The following is a 21387-nucleotide window of genomic DNA, read 5'->3' as shown; positions in this document are numbered from 1 at the left end:
GAAAAAAAAAAAAAACAATTAACAGTATATCCTGCAAAGTCCTGTCAAACTTCTTAAAACTGGTTCTCATTGATATTAAACTTCCTGTTTTGGCACAAGATCCAACGTTACAACAATCACCCTTTGAGATTTAGTAAAAAAAAAAAATCAAACAATGTAATTTTTTATCCAAAACAAACAGGAATTTTTAAGGCTTTAGATAAATCTAAAGGATTATTATCATGAATGATTTAAACTGAATTTAATCTGTTCAAATTATTTTTTGCTGAAAACGTATTTCCTTTACTTTTATTAATGATTGTATTAATGCTTTCCAGATTTTATGAAAACAAAAAAATGTGCTATTCATTTTTTCCCCTGCTTCTGACATAAAGGAATCCTATCACAGAGACAATTCCTCCTCCAGTCTGCTATTTGTAAGTCCTATGCCGTTTCAGCACCTGACCCAAGCTGACTAGTCAAAAAAATATTTTACAAGGTGCAGAGAAGGTTATTGATTAAAGCAGATCCTAGGCTAGGGTCACAATTGTGCGACCTGCGTCTTGGGATAGGCAGCCTATTTATTTCAATTTGCTGCTCTACCCGCAAAAATGCAGGGAAAAGTCCTTGCCTCTTCTAAAATTGAACCGCATGCGATTAGAATCATGGCAACCCACACATCTTCTACAGAACAGCGCATTTTGCCTGGTCAGGAATGCATGAACCTAGGCTACGTCTAAATCTCAAATAAGTTTTAACATGTTAATGTAACTTGTAAGTTTTTAGCAATATTTTCAAATATGCATCTTTCACAATATAATACCTGGAAATCCTGCCATGATTGTTTTTGTTCAGGGACTCCTTGTAGAGTGACAACTGTCTCTTAATTGCTTACCTGTTCACTACGTCTCTTTATTTTTCCAAAAAAATTTATTTGGGTTTCATAGAATTTCAATACAATATCACAATCAACATGTAAATTGTAACATAGAGACAGGTGTATGATCCTTCCCATCCTAACTATGAGAACAGATGAGAACAACATTTGGTTAAAAAGAAGATATAAGCACTGCTGTGCAACGTTAGATAATTTGGTAGGTAGTTAATTGAAGGTCACACATGCCTTGTCAACTCAGTTAAAGCGGAGTTCCGGGCACAAAAACGATTTTTTTTTTTTTGTGCCCCTCCGCTAGGTAGAGCTCACCTGAAAAGGAATTGGATAGTTATTTTTATTTTTTTTGTTTACTCACCTTTTTATTGAAGATCGTAAATACTCACCTCTGACTGCTTCCTCCCTCGGAGCCGCGGCTCACCCCGTCACTTCCTGCCTCGCGATGATTCCTGGGAGCTAAACGTCATAGCTCCCAGGAATCAATGCGACGGCACCGGCCCCGCTCGTCATTTCCGGGCGACGCCGCATTCCCCTGCTAAACAGCTTCTGGGCATGCCCAGAAGCTGTTTAGGAATGCGGCGCCGCACCGGAAGTGACGAGAGGGGCCGGTGCAGTGCATTCTGGGACACGAAGACGCGGAAGAAGACAGAGAAGAGGACCGCGCCGGCTTCAGCTGCCCACAACAGAGATGGAAACGCTGTGGAAGAAATTTTCTAAGTAAGTATTTCTTCTAAAAGGTAAGTGCGAACCGGGACAGATCAGAGGCTAGCCATTGTGGAATGTGCTAGCCCTGACTGTCCCGGGGGTATGTTCAGCAAAAAATCATTTCTGTGCCCGGAACTCCGCTTTAAGTGTAGATTATTAAAACTGTGAAGCATATTCATGTCCTAAACCAAAGTTTCTCAACATTTTTTCAATCAGGCCACACTTTCAAATTTGTGAACAATTTTAAGGCACCCCGTTTTAAAAGAAACGAATAGTTCTACATAATGCAGCCGCATCAATATATATAGGACACCCAACATTAGAGGGGATTTATCTTAAATACGTTTGCACAGGTATAATGCAGCGGCATCAATATATGTAGGACACCCAACATTAGAGGGGATTTATCTTAAATACCTTTGCACACTGGTACTGACTAGTATTCCAGTGTTTCTCATTTCCTTCATTTTCCCTCCCTCATTCAGCTAATGTGACCCCAGTGGAGATGGAGAAGGGCAATCAAGAACATCCTCAGGTGCTCAATGTCTTCCTTATCACATGATCATCATTTATTAGAATCACAGTAGATGGCTCGTATGGTGCCCAAGGTTGTGATGCTGCACAAATTTAAATCTGTGGCTTTGTGTAACAAACAATTGCAGGTGAGATCCACCTGCCAGCATGCTGACAATTTTGGGCAATTTGAGGCAATTTTTTGCATTTTGCCAAGGCACCCCTGAGGAGCCCAGAAGGCACCACTGAGGAGCCCAGAAGGCACCCTGGTTGAAAAAGGTTCTCCTAAAGGCAGGTGAGGGGATCAACCCACTAAAGCATTTTCAATGGGCACGTACAAATGTGTGTAGACTATGTCAAAGCAATAAATCCTACATTCTTATATCAGAGAGAAAAGATGGGCTTGTAGGGATCTGTGGCAAGTTTCAGCGTAATTGTGTGAGGTAATATAGGTATTGTTTGGAAATTTAGTTAAAGGCTATGCCTGGAGTATGAAAGTTGTAAGCCATGGCTACCCAACGGGAACCCAGCCTGGCATATATAATGGATAGGAGTGTTATAGCGTAAGTTCACCTGGTAGAATGGTAAAAGGAAAGAGAATAGTGAGAGAGAGAAGAAGGAGAAGAAGAAAAAAAAGAAGGGGGAGGGGAGGTGGGAGAGAGGAGAAGAAGGCATTAGAGGGAGAAAGGGGGGGGGGGGGTAATTGGAAGTATAATAAGCAGAAAGGGATCAAATGTACAGTAATTGGTTATAGGGAATAAGAGAAGGGTGGATAAAGCCCCTAGGTCTTACAGTGACCACATCTCTTTTACATATAGATAGAAAATAGACATGTATATAGGTTCCAACAACAGATTAAAAAACGTATCATGATAATCTGTTATACAGTATGTTGCCTTTGGCACCTTTAAAGTCCTATTTACATGACTATTCTTAGTTATTTGCATTATATAAGCCTTCATTTGGTTGAATATTGGCTTTTGCATTATACAGTATAAACTCAATTTGTCATCAAATGTAACAGGACAAGAGGTGTGGGTTTTTTGTACTATATGAGTGTAAAGTCTTATCCATTTGTGCTGATCCTTGAATTTCCTAACTGTACAACCCTGCCCAACAGGAAGCAGCTGCAGCTGGCTGCTCTATAAACTTTGGGCCAACACTCTGGCTCAGCTGTTTTCCTGGTGCACTCGCCTTTCTGGGCCATAACTGGACCCCGCCAGTGTGGGATGGGTTCACTTCCTTTGAAATTGTTAAGACATTTCAGTAAGTAGGATACTATTCTAAGTAGGTGAATCACACTAGCTATATGGGTATGGCCCACAACACGAGCAATATAAAAGAAGCTGTACTATAAAAAATTGGTATCACTTTTGTTAACATACAGCCTTTGCTAACCTACAGCCTTTATGCACTCTACGGCCACTTTATTAGGTATACCTTACTAGTACCGGGTTGGAACCCCTTTTGCCTTCAGAACTGCCTTCAATCTTCATGGAATAGATTCAACAAGGTGTTGTAAACATTCTTTAGAGATTTTGGTCCATACTGACATGATAGCATCACGCAGTTGCTGTAGATTTGTCGGCTGCACATCTATGATGTGAATCTTCCGTTCCACCACATCCAAAGGTGTTTTATTGGATTGAGATATGGTGACTGTGGAGGCCATTGGAGTATAGTGACCTCATTGTCATGTTCAAGAAACCAGTTTGAGATGGTTGGAGCTTTGTGACATGGGGCATTGTCCTGCTGGAATTAGCCATCAGAAGATGGGTACACTGTAATCATAAAGGGATGGACATGGTCAGCAACAACACTCAGGTAGGCCATGGCATTTACACAATGCTCGATTGGTACTAAGGGGCCCAAAGTGTGCCAAGAAAATATCTCTCACACCATTACACCTCCACCGCCAGCCTGAACCTTTGATACAAGGCAGTATGCATCCATGCTTTCATGTTGTTTACACCAAATTCTGACCCTACCATCTGAATGTCACAGCTGAAATCTAGACTCATCAGACCAGGCAAAGTTTTTCCAATGTTCTATTGTCCCATTTTGGTGGGCCTGTGCGACTTGTAGCCTCAGCTTCCTGTTCTTAGCTGACAGGAGTGGCACCCGGTGTGGTCTTCTGCTGCTGTAGCCCATCTGCTTCAAGGTTCTATGTGTTGTGCAATCAGAGAAGTTATTCTGCATACCTTGGTTGTAACGAGTGGTTATTTGAGTTACTGTTGCCTTTCTATCATCTGGAACCAGTCTGCCCATTCTCCTCTGACCTCTGACATCAACAAGGCATTTTTCTACACACAACTGCCGCTCACTGGATATTTTCTCTTTTTCGGACCATTCTCTGTAAACCCTAGAGGTGGTTGTGCGTGAAAATCCCAGTAGATCAGCAGTTTTTAAAATACTCAGATTAGCCCGTCTGGCACCAACAACAATGTCACGATAAAAGTCACCTAAATCCCCTTTCTTCCCATTCTGATGCTCGGTTTGAACAGCAAGTCATATTCACCAAACATAGATGCCTAAATGCATTACATACTTTTTTTGAAGCCGATCTGATCCGGTCTCCAGTGGTGGAAGCTCTGCAGAGGACACAGCCAACAATGGTTGTGAAATGAATGGGGAGTGACGTCACACATAGACTCACTATGGGGCTTCTGTTGTCCTCTTCACTCACCTCCACAATGAAGCCGCGGCTGACAGTTCAGCGTGGGATCGGATCGGTTTCAAAAAAGGTATGTATACTGATTTTTTTCTTTACAGAGCTAGATAGGTTAGTGTTAGATCATGGAAGTCTATAGATTCAGCGATTTTAGAGTTAGGGTGTATTTCTACTTTAAGGTAACGTAAAATGATTGTTGATGTGCCTCAAAATATAAAAATCACAGTTTTTCTACCTATATTTTGGTAGATTTTTTACCTGTCCCATGATCATAATCCTCCTCCCTTCTGATCCTATAAGTGGACGGTGGTCATATCTCACTTACAGCTCTCTGTCACTCCTACAAGCTTAAGCAGAGTGGCTAAGTGGTTAGCACTTAGTTACATAGTTAAATAGTAGGTAAGGTTGAATAAAGATAATAGTCCATCCAGTTCAACCTGTGTAGTGTGTGTGTTTTAGTGTTGATAATCATTTCCCATATCCCTGTATGTTGTGTTCCTTAAGATGCACGTACAAGAGTCTTTTTAAACATATTATTATTATTCCATGCTGACACCACCAATAATGGAAGCGAGTTCCACATCCTTACCACCCTGACAGTGAAAAACCCCCTAAGCAGCTTAAGGTTAAACTGCTTCTACTCCAATCTCATTGTGTTGCCACGTGTCCTCTCACACTCCCTGAGACTGAATAGTTTTTTTTTCAATGCTTGGATTACCATTGAGGTATCTGTAAATCGCTATCATGTCCCCTCCCAAGCGTCTCTTCTCCAGTGAGAATAAATTTAGTGCTTGTAGTTCCTCATAATTGAGGTCCTCCAGTCCCCTTAATAATTTTGTTGCCCTTCTCTGGACTTTCTCTCAATAGTGCTACATAGTACCTAGTAGCACTATGGTCATTGGTTCAAACCATGGCACTACCTGCACAGAGGTGGCATGTTCTCCCTCTGTGCCTGTGCAGATTTCCTCCCACACTCCAAAGACATACTAATAGGTGAGAAAAGGAACAGACAGAGGGCGCACCAGCCTAGTGCATTATCTTTAAAACAATTTATTAAAATGAAATAATATACACATTATACTCACAAAGCAAATGTGAAACATGGGCAAACATATGCAATAAAGGACCACCAAGAATCTCCACTGAGCATCCTCTGCTGGGGCAGGCCGTGGTGGGATGTGGACCTCCAAAGAACGGCTTACGCGTTTCGGGGTGTCCCCCCTTCATCAGAACTTTTCTTTATACTAATAGGTGAATTGGCTCCTTTCCAAACTGGCCCTAGTATGTGTATGCATGAATGTGAATTAGTGACTTTAAACTGTTAGCTCTGATGTGAATGTACAATATATATGTAAATTGTCAGTGCTATATAAGTACCTGTAATAAAGCAAGGCTAGGATGATTGGAGGAGCTGCATCCTCTATTGGAGCTATCTCATGAAAGGATGCATGTGTGTTCTCATTCATTTAAAGGGGTAGGGTTTGGAGAATGAATACTGACAACAGTATTAGGAAGTGCCTGTGTGCAGCCACATTTGGCTTCACAGGGCAAACTTTGTTGGTTGGTAAGAGGGGGGTTGCTGAATGTCTGGATTGGACAGTTGTTTCCAGTCAAGCATTCAGGATTCCATCCAAAAAATAATTTTTAAAAAAAATAAGGTGAGATTTTTATTTTTGACCGGAATTCCACTTTAACACTGCTCCCTCCCCTCTTCTAGCACCTAAACTGACTAATCTGTGCAAGAAATATTCATATACTTACCTATTTTTAGGCTGCTCTGGCCCGGTCATTAGCTACGATGTGTCAGCAAGCAGCGGCTGCAGGGAAAGAAAGGGAGTGCTCAACAATGGCTGGAATGCCTGCGAGTGGCAATGTCACCAATAGTCTTCTTTGTCCCATCTGTTATCTCCTCTCCCTCCTCTCCCCTGCAGCCACCACTGCCAGACACAGGGGAGTGCGATTGAGTGACCGGACCAAAGCGGCCTGAATATAGGTAAGTAAATACATCTTTTTTACAGAGGTTAGGCAGCATAGGTGTTAGGAGAGGGGAGGGAGTATTTAAAACATTTGCGAACCCAACACTTCATATTCCTGATATGTGGCTGCTGTCCCATGTACTTGTATGAAAAAGTATCCTGTTCTCTTTGTATTGCTTCCTTTATGTGAAATCCCAGCTGTTCCTGCCAGCCCCTCTGCTTTCCTATTAAAAACTGACCACATTACACAGGAGAGCACACAGTGGTCAGTTCTCTAGCTATGATGGGAACTCAGTGTGCTCTCTTACAATGATCAGACTTGTCCTGATACGCCCCCGCTGCATATCCATTCACTGGGAAGCTCAGTGTGCTGCTGCTTCTCCTCCCCCAGCTCTTTTGCAGCTGAGAACAGGGGGAGTGTGATCATTTATAAAAAAAAAAGGTATTTATAATGTTTTATAATAATGTTTTATTTTTATATCTATACAAAAATGTTTTGCCTTTCATTTCTATTTTAAACTGAACGGGTTGTTTTACAAGGTGATTTTTTTACAATAACTTTAAAGATTCCTTAGGTATAGCTAAGAACTCCACTTTACCTGTATTTTTTTCAAACAATCAGTAATGCCACTGAAGGTATACTGGCTACGGTGCGTTGGGATACCAGTCCCAATTCACCTGAACGAGCCTGCCAGGAAGCTGTCACCTCTATGGGCCAATCATAAATGGCATTTCCAGCCCCACATACTGTATACACATCTATTGTAAACATGTGGCTGCGGGGCAGGGAATGCTGATTGGCCCAGTACAGATGACAACATCCTGGCGGGATCACTAAGGTAAGTATAGACTGGGATCTGAATGTTCCTGAGCTCATCACTTTTCCTGATATTAACCATATGTAACCCTGTACATAGCAGCACCAAACCAATAAGAGCTTTTCACAGTGCTATGAAAAGACCTACAGAGGAATTACCCTTACCAGTGCATTCCTACTTTAAAACTGTCCAGTCACAAGCTGGTCTGATGTTTATTGCATAACTACATTAACCACTTTGACCGGAAGGATTTGCCCCCTTAATAACCAGGCACTATTTTGCGATTCGGCACTGTGTTACTTTAATGGACAATTGAGCGGTCGTGCGACGCTGTACACAAAAAAAATTGATGTCCTTTTTTTCCAACAAATAGAGCTTTCTTTTGGTGGTATTTGATCACCTGTGCGATTTTTATTTTTTGATATATGGCATTCTCAAAAAAAAAAAAATTAAAAAATCAAAATGTCTACTAACTATGGGAAAGATTTATGTCATTTATTTTGTTTTTTTTTTTTTACTAGTAATGGCGGCGATTGGCGATTTTTTGCAGGACTGCAGTAATCACTGCTAAAAATATGCACTGTTACTGTAATAATGACACTGGCAGGGAAGGGGTTAACCCTATGGGTGATCAATGGGTTAAATCTGAGCCTAGGGGAGTGATTCTTACTGTGGGGGGGCGTGGCTTGTGAAAATGACAATAGAGACATGCGATCCTATATAGAAGGATCACATGATCTCTGTGATCATTTTAGGGAGAAGACTGTTCGGCTGTGTTTACAACAGCCAACCATCGTTTTCTCTCAGCGGGGAGCGATCGTGGGTGTCAGGCGGCAATCGGAGCCACCTGCCCCGTGCATCGGCTTCCCCGCTGCCAAGTGGTCGGGAAGTGGTTAAGCTGGCCATACGTTATACAGTTTTCTTGTTTAATTGCTTTTAGATTTACCTTCAACTATGTAGTGCAAGGTGATGCCTGATTGCATACAAATGAAAAGTCTTTAGATATGATCTCATATTATATGTTTTTAATAAATCTAAAGGAAATTGTATAATGTGTGGCCAGAGAAAAGTGGGCCAGCTTGGGTCTGTGTGCATGTATCAAAAGACTGGCTGGACATAATAACACATCCTTTTGCAGATTTAATCGTTTTTTTTTTTTTTGTATGTCAACTATGTATTTAGCTTTTTTTCCAGAGGTGAGATTTCAAAAAACTAAAGGCAATCTTAATAAATAATATAGTTTTTTTCCAGGTACAAATATTTATTCAATAAGTTAACCTTGCAAATTGTATGCTGGTATTTATGCCTTTTGTGTTTTTTTTGGAAAAATATGAAAGCTCTGCAGAGAAATGTATATAATGGTGTGATCAGGCATACATTTATCCATAGCATTATTCTGTAGGTTACTGACCTCCTGCAGGCTAAGCTTGGATGTTGGGGTCAGGACCTTAAATTCTAATTAGGCAGGAAATGACTTCCTTCAGTAAAAATTAAACATTTAGCAGAAGAAGCAGGAAATGACTTCCTTCAGTATAAATGAAATCGAAATAAGAATTATTGGTTGTGTTATTCTGGATATGTGAAGCACCTCACCATTAAATTGTAACTGATGCTAATCAGAGCCTGCTACACATGACCCTTGGGTCTTCATAAAGTCAGTCTTTACTGAACAAACATTCATTGTTATTACCAACAAAGCTAAACTAAATTCAAAAGTGAAATAATAGACTTCTATTGCTACCCAGGGAACATAGAAATTCAAAAAGAGACATACAATGTATGGGGAGGAAGGGAATGGAGAAAGTATTTATTTTCACAAATAAAGGGTTAGCACAATGAGTAGGAGAGCCACCTTCAATGCTATATACAGTATCTCACAAAAGTGAGTATACCCCTCACATTTTTGCAAATATTTTATTATATATTTTCATGTGACAACACCAAAGAAATTACACAATGCTACAAGGTAAAGTAGTGAGTGTACAGCTTGTATAACAGTGTAAATTTGCTGTCCCATCAACATAACTCAACACACAGCCATTAATGTCTAAACCTGAGTACACCCCTAAGTGAAAAGGTCCAATTTGGGCCCAAAGTGTCAATATTTTGTGTGGCCACCATTATTTTCCAGCACTACCTTAACCCTCTTGGGCATGGAGTTCACCCGAGCTTCACAGGTTGCCACTGGACTGTTCTTCCAGTCCTCCATGATGACATCAGGGAGCTGGTGGATGTTAGAGACCTTGCGTTCCTCCACCCTCTTTTTGAGGATGCCCTACAGATGCTCAATAGGGTTTAGGTCTGGAGACATGCTTGGCCAGTCCATCACCTTTACCCTCAGCTTCTTTAGCAAGGCAGTGGTCGTCTTGGAGGTGTGTGTTTGGGTCGTTATGTTGGACTACTGCCCTGTGGCCCAGTCTCCGAAGGGAGGGGATCATGCTCTGCTTCAGTATGTCACAGTACATGTTGGCATTCATGGTCCCCTCAATGAACTGTAGCTCCCCAGTGCAGCACTCATGAAGCCCCAGACTATGACACTCCCACCACCATGCTTGACTGTAGGCAAGACAAACTTGTCTTTGTACTCCTCACCTGGCTGCGATCACACATGCTTGACGCTACTTGAACCAAATATGTTTTTCTTGGTCTCGTCAGACCACAGGACATGGTTCCAGTAATCCATGTCCTTAATCTACTTGTCTTCACAAAACTGTTTGCGGGCTTTCTTGTGCATCATCTTTAGAAGAGGCTTCCTTCTGGGACGACAGCCATGCAGACCAGTTTGATGCAGTGTGCATATGGTCTGAGCACTGATAGGCTGACCCCCACCCCTTCAACCTCTGCAGCAATGCTGGCAACACTCATACATCTATTTCCCAAAGACAACCTCTGGATATGACGCTGAGCATGTGCACTCAATTTCTTTGGTTGACTATGGCGAGGAACCTGTCCTGTATGGTCTTAACCACCATTCTGCAGCTTAGTTTTAGGGTCTTTACAATCCTCTTATAGCTTAGGCCATCTTTATGTAGAGCAACAATTCTTTTTTTTCAGATCCTCAGAGAGTTCTTTGTCATGAGGTGCCATGTTGAACTTCCAGTGACCAGTATGAGAGAGTGAGAGCGATAACACCAAATTTAACACACCTGCTCCCCATTCACACCTGAGAGCTTGTAACACTAACGAGTCACAGGACACCGGGGAGGGAAAATGGCTAATTGGGCCCAGTTTGGACATTTTCACTTAGGGGTGTACTAACTTTTATTGCCAGCGGTTTAGACATTAATGGCTGTGCATTGAGTTATTTTGAGGGGACAGCAAATTTACACTGGTATACAAGCTGTACACTCACTACTTTACATTGTAACAAAGTGGAATTTCTCCAGTGTTGTCATGTGAAAAGATATATTTACAAAAATGTGAGGGGTGTACTCACTTCAAGGGGGCACGCTGGTCTGTCTGCATTGAAAGGGGGCACGCTGGTCTGCCTGCATTGAAAGGGGACACGCTGGTCATTCTGCATTGAAAGGAGGCACGCTGGTCTGTCTGCATTGAAAGGGGGCACACTGGTCTGTCTGCATTGAAAGGAGGCAAGCTGGTCTGTCTGCATTGAAAGGGGGCAAGCTGGTCTGTCTGCATTAAAAGGGGGCAAGCTGGTCTGTCTGCATTGAAAGGGGGCACACTGGTCTGTCTGCATTGAAAGGGGGCACGCTGGTCTGTCTGCATTGAAAGGGGACAAGCTGGTCTGTCTGCATTGAAAGGGGGCACGCTGGTCTGTCTGCATTGAAAGGGGGCAAGCTGGTCTGTCTGCATTGAAAGAGGGCACGCTGGTCTGTCTGCATTGAAAGGGGGCAAGCTGGTCTGTCTGCATTGTAAGGGGGCAGACAAAAATTTTAAAGGCTACGTTCACATGTAGGCGTTTTGGGGGCGTTTTTCTGCTCTAGGATCAGCTCTCAAAACGCCCAACAAGACAAATCCTATTCATTTCAATGGCCCCTGTTCACATCAGAGCGTTTTGACGCCATGAGCAAAACGCCCAACGCTCAAAAAAGTACATGAGCTTCTTTTTGGGCAGATTACAGGCGTTTTCCATTGGTCTATAGTCAATCTAAAAATGCCTGCACAAAAAACGCCTGTAAAACGCTTGCAAAAATGCCCATAAAAACGCCTGTAATAGCAACGCCAAGATGTGAACGTAGCCTAAGGCTCCATTCACACCTGGGCGTTTTTGAGCGTTTTTCAGCTCCAAAAACGCTAAAAAAAAACTTTCCAAAACGCCCAACAAGTAAAACCCCATTCATTTAAATGGCCCCTGTTCACATCTGAGCGTTTTAAAGCCTGAAGCAAAACGCCTGTAGCTGAAAAAAGTACATGAGCTTCTTTTTGGGCTGATTACCAGCGTTTTTGATAGATGTCAATGCCTGTCTCCAAAAACGCCTGAAAATGGTGGTAAAAATAATACAAGGAATTAGAAACCTGTTACAGGTCCTCGTTATTAGACAGTAAGAAGTTTTGAAAATGTGTGACATACCTTTTTTTATTTTTTTAAATAAAAACAAATAAAAGTCAAATGATAGTTTGCAGGAAACCTGTGAAGTTTAAAAAAAAAAAAAAACGTGGCCCTTGATAAACTTTATGTGGTGGCTGCATTTGTTTACTAAACAAATTTACTCACCATGCCTCTCAGCAAATAGATTGGGGTGTCTACTTTGCAAAATGGGGTCATTTGGGGGGGGGGGGGGGGTTTGTGCCATCTTGGCATTTCATGGACTTCAAAAGTGTGATAGGTAGTAAGGAGTGAGATCAACAATTTATGCCCTTAGAAAGCCAGAAGGTGCGGATTGGTTTTCCGGGTCCTGTACGCGGCTAGACTGGCAAAAAGTCTCACACATGGGGTATCCCTGTACTCAGGAGAAGCAGCAGAATGTATTTTGGGGTGTCATTTCACATATACCCATGGCATGTGTGAGCATTATATCATTTACTGACAACTTTGTGCAAAAAAACAAAAAAAACAAACAAAAATAATAATTTTCCTGAAACTTGTGGCAAAATATAAACTATTCTATGGACTCATCACGCCTCTCAGCTAATAGCTTGGAGTGTCTACTTTGCAAAATGGGGTCATTTGGGGGGGTTTTGTGCCATCTTGAAATTTCAGGGCCTCTGAAACTGTGACAGGTAGTGCAGTGGTAAAAACAGCAATTTAGGCCATTAGAAAACCTGAAAATGGGGATTGGTTTTTGGGGTTGCGTACACAGCTAGGCTCCCAAAAAGTCTCACACATGTGGTATCCCTGTACTCAGGAGAAGCAGCAGAATGTATTTTGGGATATCATTTCACATATACCCATGGCATGTGTGAGCATTATATCATTTACTGACAACTTTGTGTAAAAAAAAAAAAAAAAAAATAATAATTTTCCCGAACCTTGTGGCAAAATATAAAATATTCCATGGACTCACCATGCCTCTCAGCAAGTAGCTTAGATTGTCTACTTTTCAAAATGAGGTCATTTGGGGGGGGGGGGTTGTGCTATCTTGAAATTTCAGGGCCTCTGAAACTGTGACAGGTAGTGCAGTGGTAAAATCAGCAATTTAGGCCATTAGAAAACCTGAAAATGGGGATTGGTTTTTGGGGTTGCGTACACAGCTAGGCTCCCAAAAAGTCTCACAAATCTGGTGTCCCTGTACTCAGGAGAAGCTACAGAATGTATTTTGGGGTGTCATTTCACATATACCCATGGCATGCGTGAGCAATATATCATTTAGTGACAACTTTCTGTAAAAAAAAAAAAAAAAAATTGTCATTTTCCCGAAACTTAGGGCAAAATATAAAATACTCCATGGACTCAATATGCCTATCAGAAAATAGCTTTGGGTGTCTACTTTTCAAAAAGGGGTCATTTGGGGGTTGTTTGAACTGTCCCGGCATTTTATGCTCAATCTTAGCCACACATCACCCACTCTTCTAACCACTTGAAAACCAAGCCTTTTCTGTGACTTTTTGTTTACATGAAAAAAAAATTTTTTTATTAGAAAATTACTTTGGACCCCAAAACATTATATATTTCTTTAAATCAGAGGCCCTATAGAATAAAATGGTGGATGTTGCAAATTTTTTTTGTCACACGGTAGTTGCGCACAGATTTTCCAAACACAATTTCTGCGAAAAAAATAATTTTTTTTTAAATTTATTGCACAAATACACTATATAATTCCAATTTGTTTGGTAAAATTTAAAAGATGATCTTATGCTGAGTATATAGATACCAAACATGACATGCTTTAAAAAGTGTGCATGCCTGTGCAGGGGCAACAATCTACGTACATTTTTAAAGCCTTTAAAAGTCTTTACAGGTTACCACTTTAAACTTACAGAGTAGGTCTACTGCAAGAATTACTGCACTCGACCTGGCGTTCGCGGCGATACCTCACATGCATTCTGCAATTGTGGTTTACATATGACACTAGACCAACGCTTGCGTGCGCCATTGCGCGCAAGCACAGGGGGACGGGGGTGCTTGATTTTTTTTTTTTGCTTTTTTATGTTATTTTGACACCTTTCCTTTAATTTTTTTTTTTTAATAATTTTTATTGTTATCGCAGTGAATTTAACCACCTCCCACCCGGCCATAGTACATATACGGCCGGGCGGGAGTCTCGTCCTTCTGAATGGACGTTCCGGACGTTCGAGATCAATGCGACGGCACCGGCCCCGCTCGTCATTTCCGGGCGACGCCGCATTCCCCTGCTAAACAGCTTCTGGGCATGCCCAGAAGCTGTTTAGGAATGCGGCGCCGCACCGGAAGTGACGAGAGGGGCCGGTGCCGTCGCATTGATTCCTGGGAGCTATGACGTTTAGCTCCCAGGAATCATCGTGACCGCGCCGGCTTCAGCTGCCCACAACAGAGATGGAAACGCTGTGGAAGAAATTTTCTAAGTAAGTATTTCTTCTAAAAGGTAAGTGCGAACCGGGACAGATCAGAGGCTAGCCATTGTGGAATGTGCTAGCCCTGACTGTCCCGGGGGTATGTTCAGCAAAAAATCATTTCTGTGCCCGGAACTCCGCTTTAAGTGCCCTGTATTGAGGTAGTTAAATATCCCCTATTATAGCATTCTGTAGTGACAGGTACTCTTTTTAAAAAATAAATTGGGGTCTTTTAGACGCTAGATCTCTCCTCTTACCTTAACGCATCTGACCACACCAAAATTGGTGTGATAAAATACTTTCCCAATTTCCCAATGGCCCTGTTTATTTCTGGGAAACAGAAGTCATGAAATGCTCGTAGCTTCCGGTATCTTAGGCCATAGAGATGATTGGAGCCATTCTCATCTCCAATTAGCTCTATGGTAAGATAATTGAACCACTGGCTGCACTCTCGGGTTAACCGGCGGGACAGGAGAGCCCAAGAAAAACCACGGAAGGCGGCGGTGGGGGGGGGGGGTCCCCTCCCACTGCATGTAAAAGCAGTCTATTGGCCAATTATCCGCTAGGATTGCTTTTACATGTAAGCCGACCGCTGGCTGTAAAAAAAGATACCAAGATGATGCCTAAATCTGCAGGCATCATCCTGGTATAACCACTCAAAGTCCAGCAATGTACCAGTACATTGCTGGTCCTTGTTTGGCATATAGTGTAGGTTTTTTTTTTTTCATGCAGCCTGTGGGCTGAACAAAAAAAAAGAGAACCTATCAGAAATCAGCACAGGAATAATGTGTAGTATTACCCATCATTAACCGCCCAAACATCCATCCACTTAATTTAATGACGGGTATACACGACACTATTCCACGTATACCTAAATAGGATTTTAACTGCAGTGCTGAAATCAGAAAATCACCACAGCTGCTGCCAGCAATGGTATCTATATATGCTGAGCGCAAACGCTGTTTGTGTCAGAATATATAAAATCAATGTGGCAGCCGGTGAGTACCTGCAAGAGAAACAGGTCACAAAAGAATGAAAAACAAACAAAGTACAGTAGGAAGTGTAGAAGAACATAAAAAATGACTGACACGACAACTGTTTTTGGATTTTTTTATTTCTTATGGAACACTTTTTTTTCTGTGTACTGTGATTTTCCAGCTTGGGTCTCTCAAAATGTCGATAGCCATCGAACATCTTTCGAGACCCTGTGTTTGTGTGCCCTACACTGTTTCGTGCTGTACCCTACACTAATACTCTACTAGTGTATGGTAGCGCTCAAAACATTCCACGATGCAGAGACCAGGTTGGTCAGGACATCTGGGACAATAAAAGCGGGTGTCACGCCTAAATCCGCGCCTGCTACAGACACGACATCTTCTTTGGGGGTGTCTTTGGGTAGGGGTACGTGGGATGACATGTGGAAAATGTCTCTCACGCAGCCGGCTCACTGCATCTGGAAGGGGAAGTTGGGCAGGCATGCCTCCTGGGTACAGGTAGGCAAGGATAATCGCTTCCTGGAATTCCCGGAAGGATCCAGTTCGTCCTGACGCCCTGTATAGGACAAAGGCGTTCAGCATAGCCAATTGGTATAAGTAAACAGACACTTTTTTGTACCAATGTCTGGCTTTACGGGCAACTAAATACGGTCGTTAAGGTCCACCCCTACCATATTAAGGTTATATCCGTGGACACAGAGGGGTTTCTCCATAACGCCAGTTGCCGTAGGAATTTGGATCGTCGTGTCTGGGTGAAGGGAGGACAGAACATAAACATCCTGTGTATCCCTCCACTTCACTGCAAGCAATTTGTCCATTTTCAAGCAGGCTCTCTCCCCCCGACTAAGACAGGAATTTACAAGCTGTTGGGGGAAGCCCCCCGGCGATTAGGTCGCACGGTGCCACATGCGCCAATTTGTAATTCAGAAAGATGACTAAATAGTGGCAGGTTTGTGTAGAAGTTGTCCACGTACAAATGGTACCCCTTTCCGGATAAGGGTGACACCAAGTCCCAAACTATCTTGCCGCTGCTCCCTATGTAGTCTGGGCAGTTGGGGGGCTCCACACATCTATCTTTTCCCTCATAGACCCGGAAACTAACTGTATAACCTGTGGCCCTGTCACACAGTTTATACAGCTTGACCCCGTACTTAGCACGCTTGCTGGGGAGGTACTGTTTCATAGCAAGGCGGCCAGTAAATTTAATCAGGGACTCGTCAATGCAGACAACTTGTTCGGGGGTAAACAAGGCTGCAAACCGCTGATTGAAGTGGTCTATGAGGGGCCGAATTTTGTGGAGCCGATCATATTCAGGGTCTCCCCGAGGACGACAGATTTCATTGTTGTTGAAATGCATAAATCGCAGAATTTGCTCATATCTCGCCCTGGACATGGAGGCAGAGTACATACGCACATGGTGAAGTGGGCTAGTGGACCAATATAGCCGCAATTCACTCTGTTTGGTTATGCCATGTGGAGGGAAAGGCCCAGAAAGATTTTAAAATCGGGAACCGTTATAGGTTTCCAGCCGAATGGTCTGGCAAGGGGCGAATTTGGGTTGGCGGCGATAAATTGTTGTGCGTATAAATTTGATTGATCCATAATAGATCTGAAAAGATCTTCCGTGAAGAACAGCTCAAAAAAGTTCAGGGGCGTAAAACCAGCTGTCTCCACGTGGATTCCAGGTTGGGCAGTGAATGGGGGAAGTACTGGCGCTGTAGAATCAGTGGGTTGCCAATTGGGATATGCCAGCGCATCAGAGAGGGCACTATGGGCTCTACGGGTCTGTCTTCGAATACGCGGTGGCTGCGGGCCACTACTCGTGCTAGCCACCGCACCAGCTTCAACTGCACTTATGGGACTCGCCACGTCACCAAGTGTTACTGCAGTGCTGGTTGTACTAGGTCCAGGGTGCACTAGGCCGCTGGTGCTTGCCAGGTCACCAGAAAAATGAGCGGCACTAGTAACCACACTCTACTCCATACGAGCACCCTGCGATTCCTGCATCTCAACAACTCCAGAATGGGGTCGGGTACGCCTGGGTCTAACAGGGACCCATCTGAAGTCGGAGCTATCTGTCAGGGAGCCACTGCTGTCATCAGGTTTGTATACTGACACTAATTCTGTCAGTGTAGCTTCCCCATCGCTATCATCTGACACGGCCAGTATACTATAAGCCTCTTCACCACTGTACCAGCGTTTGGTCATTTGGGTAACTAAATTTACCGGTACAGTAGTGTTGACTCACAGGTAATAAAAGGTGTCAAGGACTATTTCAAGCGCTACCAAAAAAACTGCTAATGCTAGCAGGGATCAGGCCTGACTCTGCTAACCCAGCGGTTTTGTGTGTTGTGTTTTTTTGTAAGTGAAAGTAATCTATTGATTACTACACTTGCCTGGGTGGGGTGGGCTGAGCAGAGGGGTTAAACGCTGGCGCTGGCAGGAATCAGTGCTGACCGTGCAAACACCGCATTTTGGTTACCCTAAACTATGGGGACGCTAGTGTAGTTCTGATCAGATCAGATATTGATAGTTCTGATCAGATCAGATATTGATAGTTCTGATCAGATCAGATATTGATCTGTTCAAACACTATACTAGTAATGGAATTGTGTGTGTGTGTGGTAATCAAGGGGTTATTTCCAACTATGCGCCAGGGATCTGTGCTATTTTAGACTGACACTAACACTAGCTAATGTCACCTGTGTCACTAATAATAGTGATCAGAAAAAAAAAGCTGTACACTATAAAAGTGACACTGTGACAGGGCAATGAAGGGGTTAACTGGGGGATCAGGGGGTTAAATCTTTATTGGGAGGGGGTGGCCGGTATCCTAAGGATAAAAGGAACGGTGGCAAGCGCTAAACCTGGTCACAAGTCACACCTATATGGGTATATAGAAAATGCTATATACTGTATACAGTGCGTGTTGTGACAGGGGGTGTAGGGGTGATCAGGGGGGGATCAGGGGGTTAAATCTTTATTGGGGGGTTAGCTGGGACCCTAAACCTCCTTGGGACAGAAACAAACTTGCTAGCGCTAATTCAGGTCACAAACACACTAATACAAAATACAGAAAAACAGTATACTGTATTACCTTTGTATTAGTGTGCAATGTGACAGGGGGGAAGGGGTTAACTGTGGGTGATCAGGGGGGAATCAGGGGGTTAAATCTTTATTGGGGGGGTGGCGGGTATTTTAAGTGAAAAAGGGAGGGCCGCAAGCGCTACACCTGGTCACAAATCACACTTATACGGGTATATAGGAAAATGCTATATACTGTATACAGTGTGTGTTGTGACAGGGGGTGTAGGGGTGATCAGGGGGGATCAGGGGGTTAAATCTTTATTGGGGGTTGGTGGCGGGGACCCTAAACCTCCTTGGGATAGAAACTAACTCGCTAGCGCTAAGTCAAGTCACAATCGCACTAATACAAAATACAGAAAAACAGTATATTACGTTTGTAGTAGTTTGCAATGTGACAGGGGGAAAGGGGTTTACTGGGGGTGATCAGGGGTGATCAGGGGGTTAAATCTTTATTGGGGGGGTGGCGGGTATTTTTAGTGAAAAAGGGGGGGCCGCAAGCACTACACCTGGTCACAAATCACACTTATACAGGTGTATAGGAAAATGCTATATGCTGTATACAGTGTGTGTTGTGACAGGGGGTGTAGGGGTTAACTGGGGGGCGATCGGGGGTTAAATGTACCTATCTATCTAAGTGTATGTGAGTGTGCTTGGTGCAGTACTTACAGTTAGATGTGCTCTCCTCTCGAGATGAATCCAAAAAGGATCATGGGAAAGGAGGGCACATCTTTTCTAAGCCTGTGTTTACATTTCACAGGCTCAGCATGGATTCTGATTGGGCAGGACCGATCTACAGGTCCAGGCCAAAAATCATTGGCCTGAACCTGATGACTGATCGGTTCTGAACCCAATCAAGCCTCGGCAGCGGCGGGGGCGCGCGGAAGCCTCGGACCGGCGGGAAGTAGCGACGTAGTACTACGTCACTTTGCCTGGCCGGGGCTGACCGCCGCAGTAAATAGTCGTGCGGCGGTCGGCAAGTGGTTAAGCACTTGCTGACCGCCTAACTTACATGTACTGAGGCAGGTCGGTTCTATTGCACCAAATCCCATACCTGTACGTAAATTTGCGCAACAGCCACTAGGTGGTGCGCGCATGCCACGGGAGGCGCCATCGCACACTGATTGGATAGAGGAGGAGCCAATCAGCAGGTCCGGTGGACCTGATGTCCGCCAGCCACTCATGATCATTCCTGAGAGAGGCAGAACGGGGGTCTGCCTATGTAAACAAGCCAGATCGCTGTTCTGACAGGGGAGAAGATAGAGATCCTTTGTTCCTGCCAAGTAGGAACACGGATCTCTGTCTTCCCCCAGTCAGAGCAACCCCCCCCCCCCCCACAGTTAGCAAGCACCCCCTAGGGAACATTTATCCCTTTGATCGCTCCTGATGTTAACCCCTTCCCTGCCAGTGTCATTAGTAAAGTAACAGTGCATATTTTTAGCACTGATCACTGTAATAATGTCACTGGTCCCCAAAAAAGTGTCAAAAGTGTCAGTTAGATGTCTGATTCATCTGCTGCAATGTTGCAGTCCCGCTAAAAATCGATGATCGCCGCCATTACTAGTAAAAAATAAATAAAAAATAAAAATGCCATACAAATTTCCCCAAATTTGTAAACGTGATAACTTTTGCGGAAACCAATCAATATAAGCTTATTGTGATTTTATTTACCATAAATGTGTAGCAGAATACATATTGGCCTAAATTGATGAAGAAATTTGATTTTTTACATTTTTTTATTGGATATGTTTTATAGCAGAAAGTAAACAATATTATTTTTTTTTTTTTTTTTTCAAAATTGTTGCATTTTTTTGTTTATAACACAAAAAGTAAAAACCACACAGGTGCTCTATTTGTGGGAAAAATAAGGACATCAATTTTATTTGGGTACAGCATCACACAACTGCGCAATTGTCAGTTAAAATAACGCAATGCCGTATCGCAAAAAAAATGCCCTGGTCATTAAGGGGGGTAAAACCTTCCGCGGCTACAGCGGTTAAACAGATGTCGCAAAACAATTTCAACTGTATACTTAACAGACCAAAAGAGGGTAAATAACTGAAGTTTATCATTTAAGTTTTCTTATACTTTAGCCTTGAAAGGGACCAGTGAAAACTCAAAAGATGTCAAGAAATGCTAATTGCTAAATGCTTCTTAACACAGTGAAATTCCTGCCAAAGCATGGTGTGTTTAGAAATAGTTTGACAAGCATTTAGAGATAAAGCCTTCAGCCTTGCCAGCTGTTACTTTGGAAAAAAAAAATCTTTATACTTATAATACAACCAGCATGCTGGCAATTTAACAATGGCTCAACCTACCATTGTTATTATTCTAAAACTCACACTTCCATCGTTTTTCGGATACTACCAAACGATTACATTTGATGTCTCACTTAACTTACAGAATACTGCTAAAAATGTATGTTTATCCAGGGCCAGTCAGGAAAAAATAATCAAAAAGGGAAAAATGTTTTAGCAAGCTGCTTTTTTTTAATAATAGCAAAACTAACTATAGAAGTATGCAAAGGAAAGTATAAAACAGTAGATCAGCTTTATTTTCTTTTATGTCTGTTTTTACTACTAGCGCGGGAGGAAGATTCTTTAATAAATGTTCTGTCTCTGACGGGTGGTCTAGGTCATCCTTTGTGTTTACATTCATATATCCTTGTTATAATTAGTGTTTTTCTTATCTTTTGCATATCCATTCTCTGCATCCATCAATGTTGCAGCAGCAAATGCCATCTTTCTCAGTAGCCTTTCCAAACTTTTCTTTTTTTTTACTGGCTTTAGCTGAGCGAATGATTGTATCGCACTCCTTCATCTTC

Source organism: Pelophylax lessonae, assembly GCF_965119305.1.
Source record: "Pelophylax lessonae genome assembly, chromosome: 4".
NCBI classification, from domain to species: domain Eukaryota; kingdom Metazoa; phylum Chordata; class Amphibia; order Anura; family Ranidae; genus Pelophylax; species Pelophylax lessonae.
Note: the sequence above shows the minus strand (reverse complement) of the source record.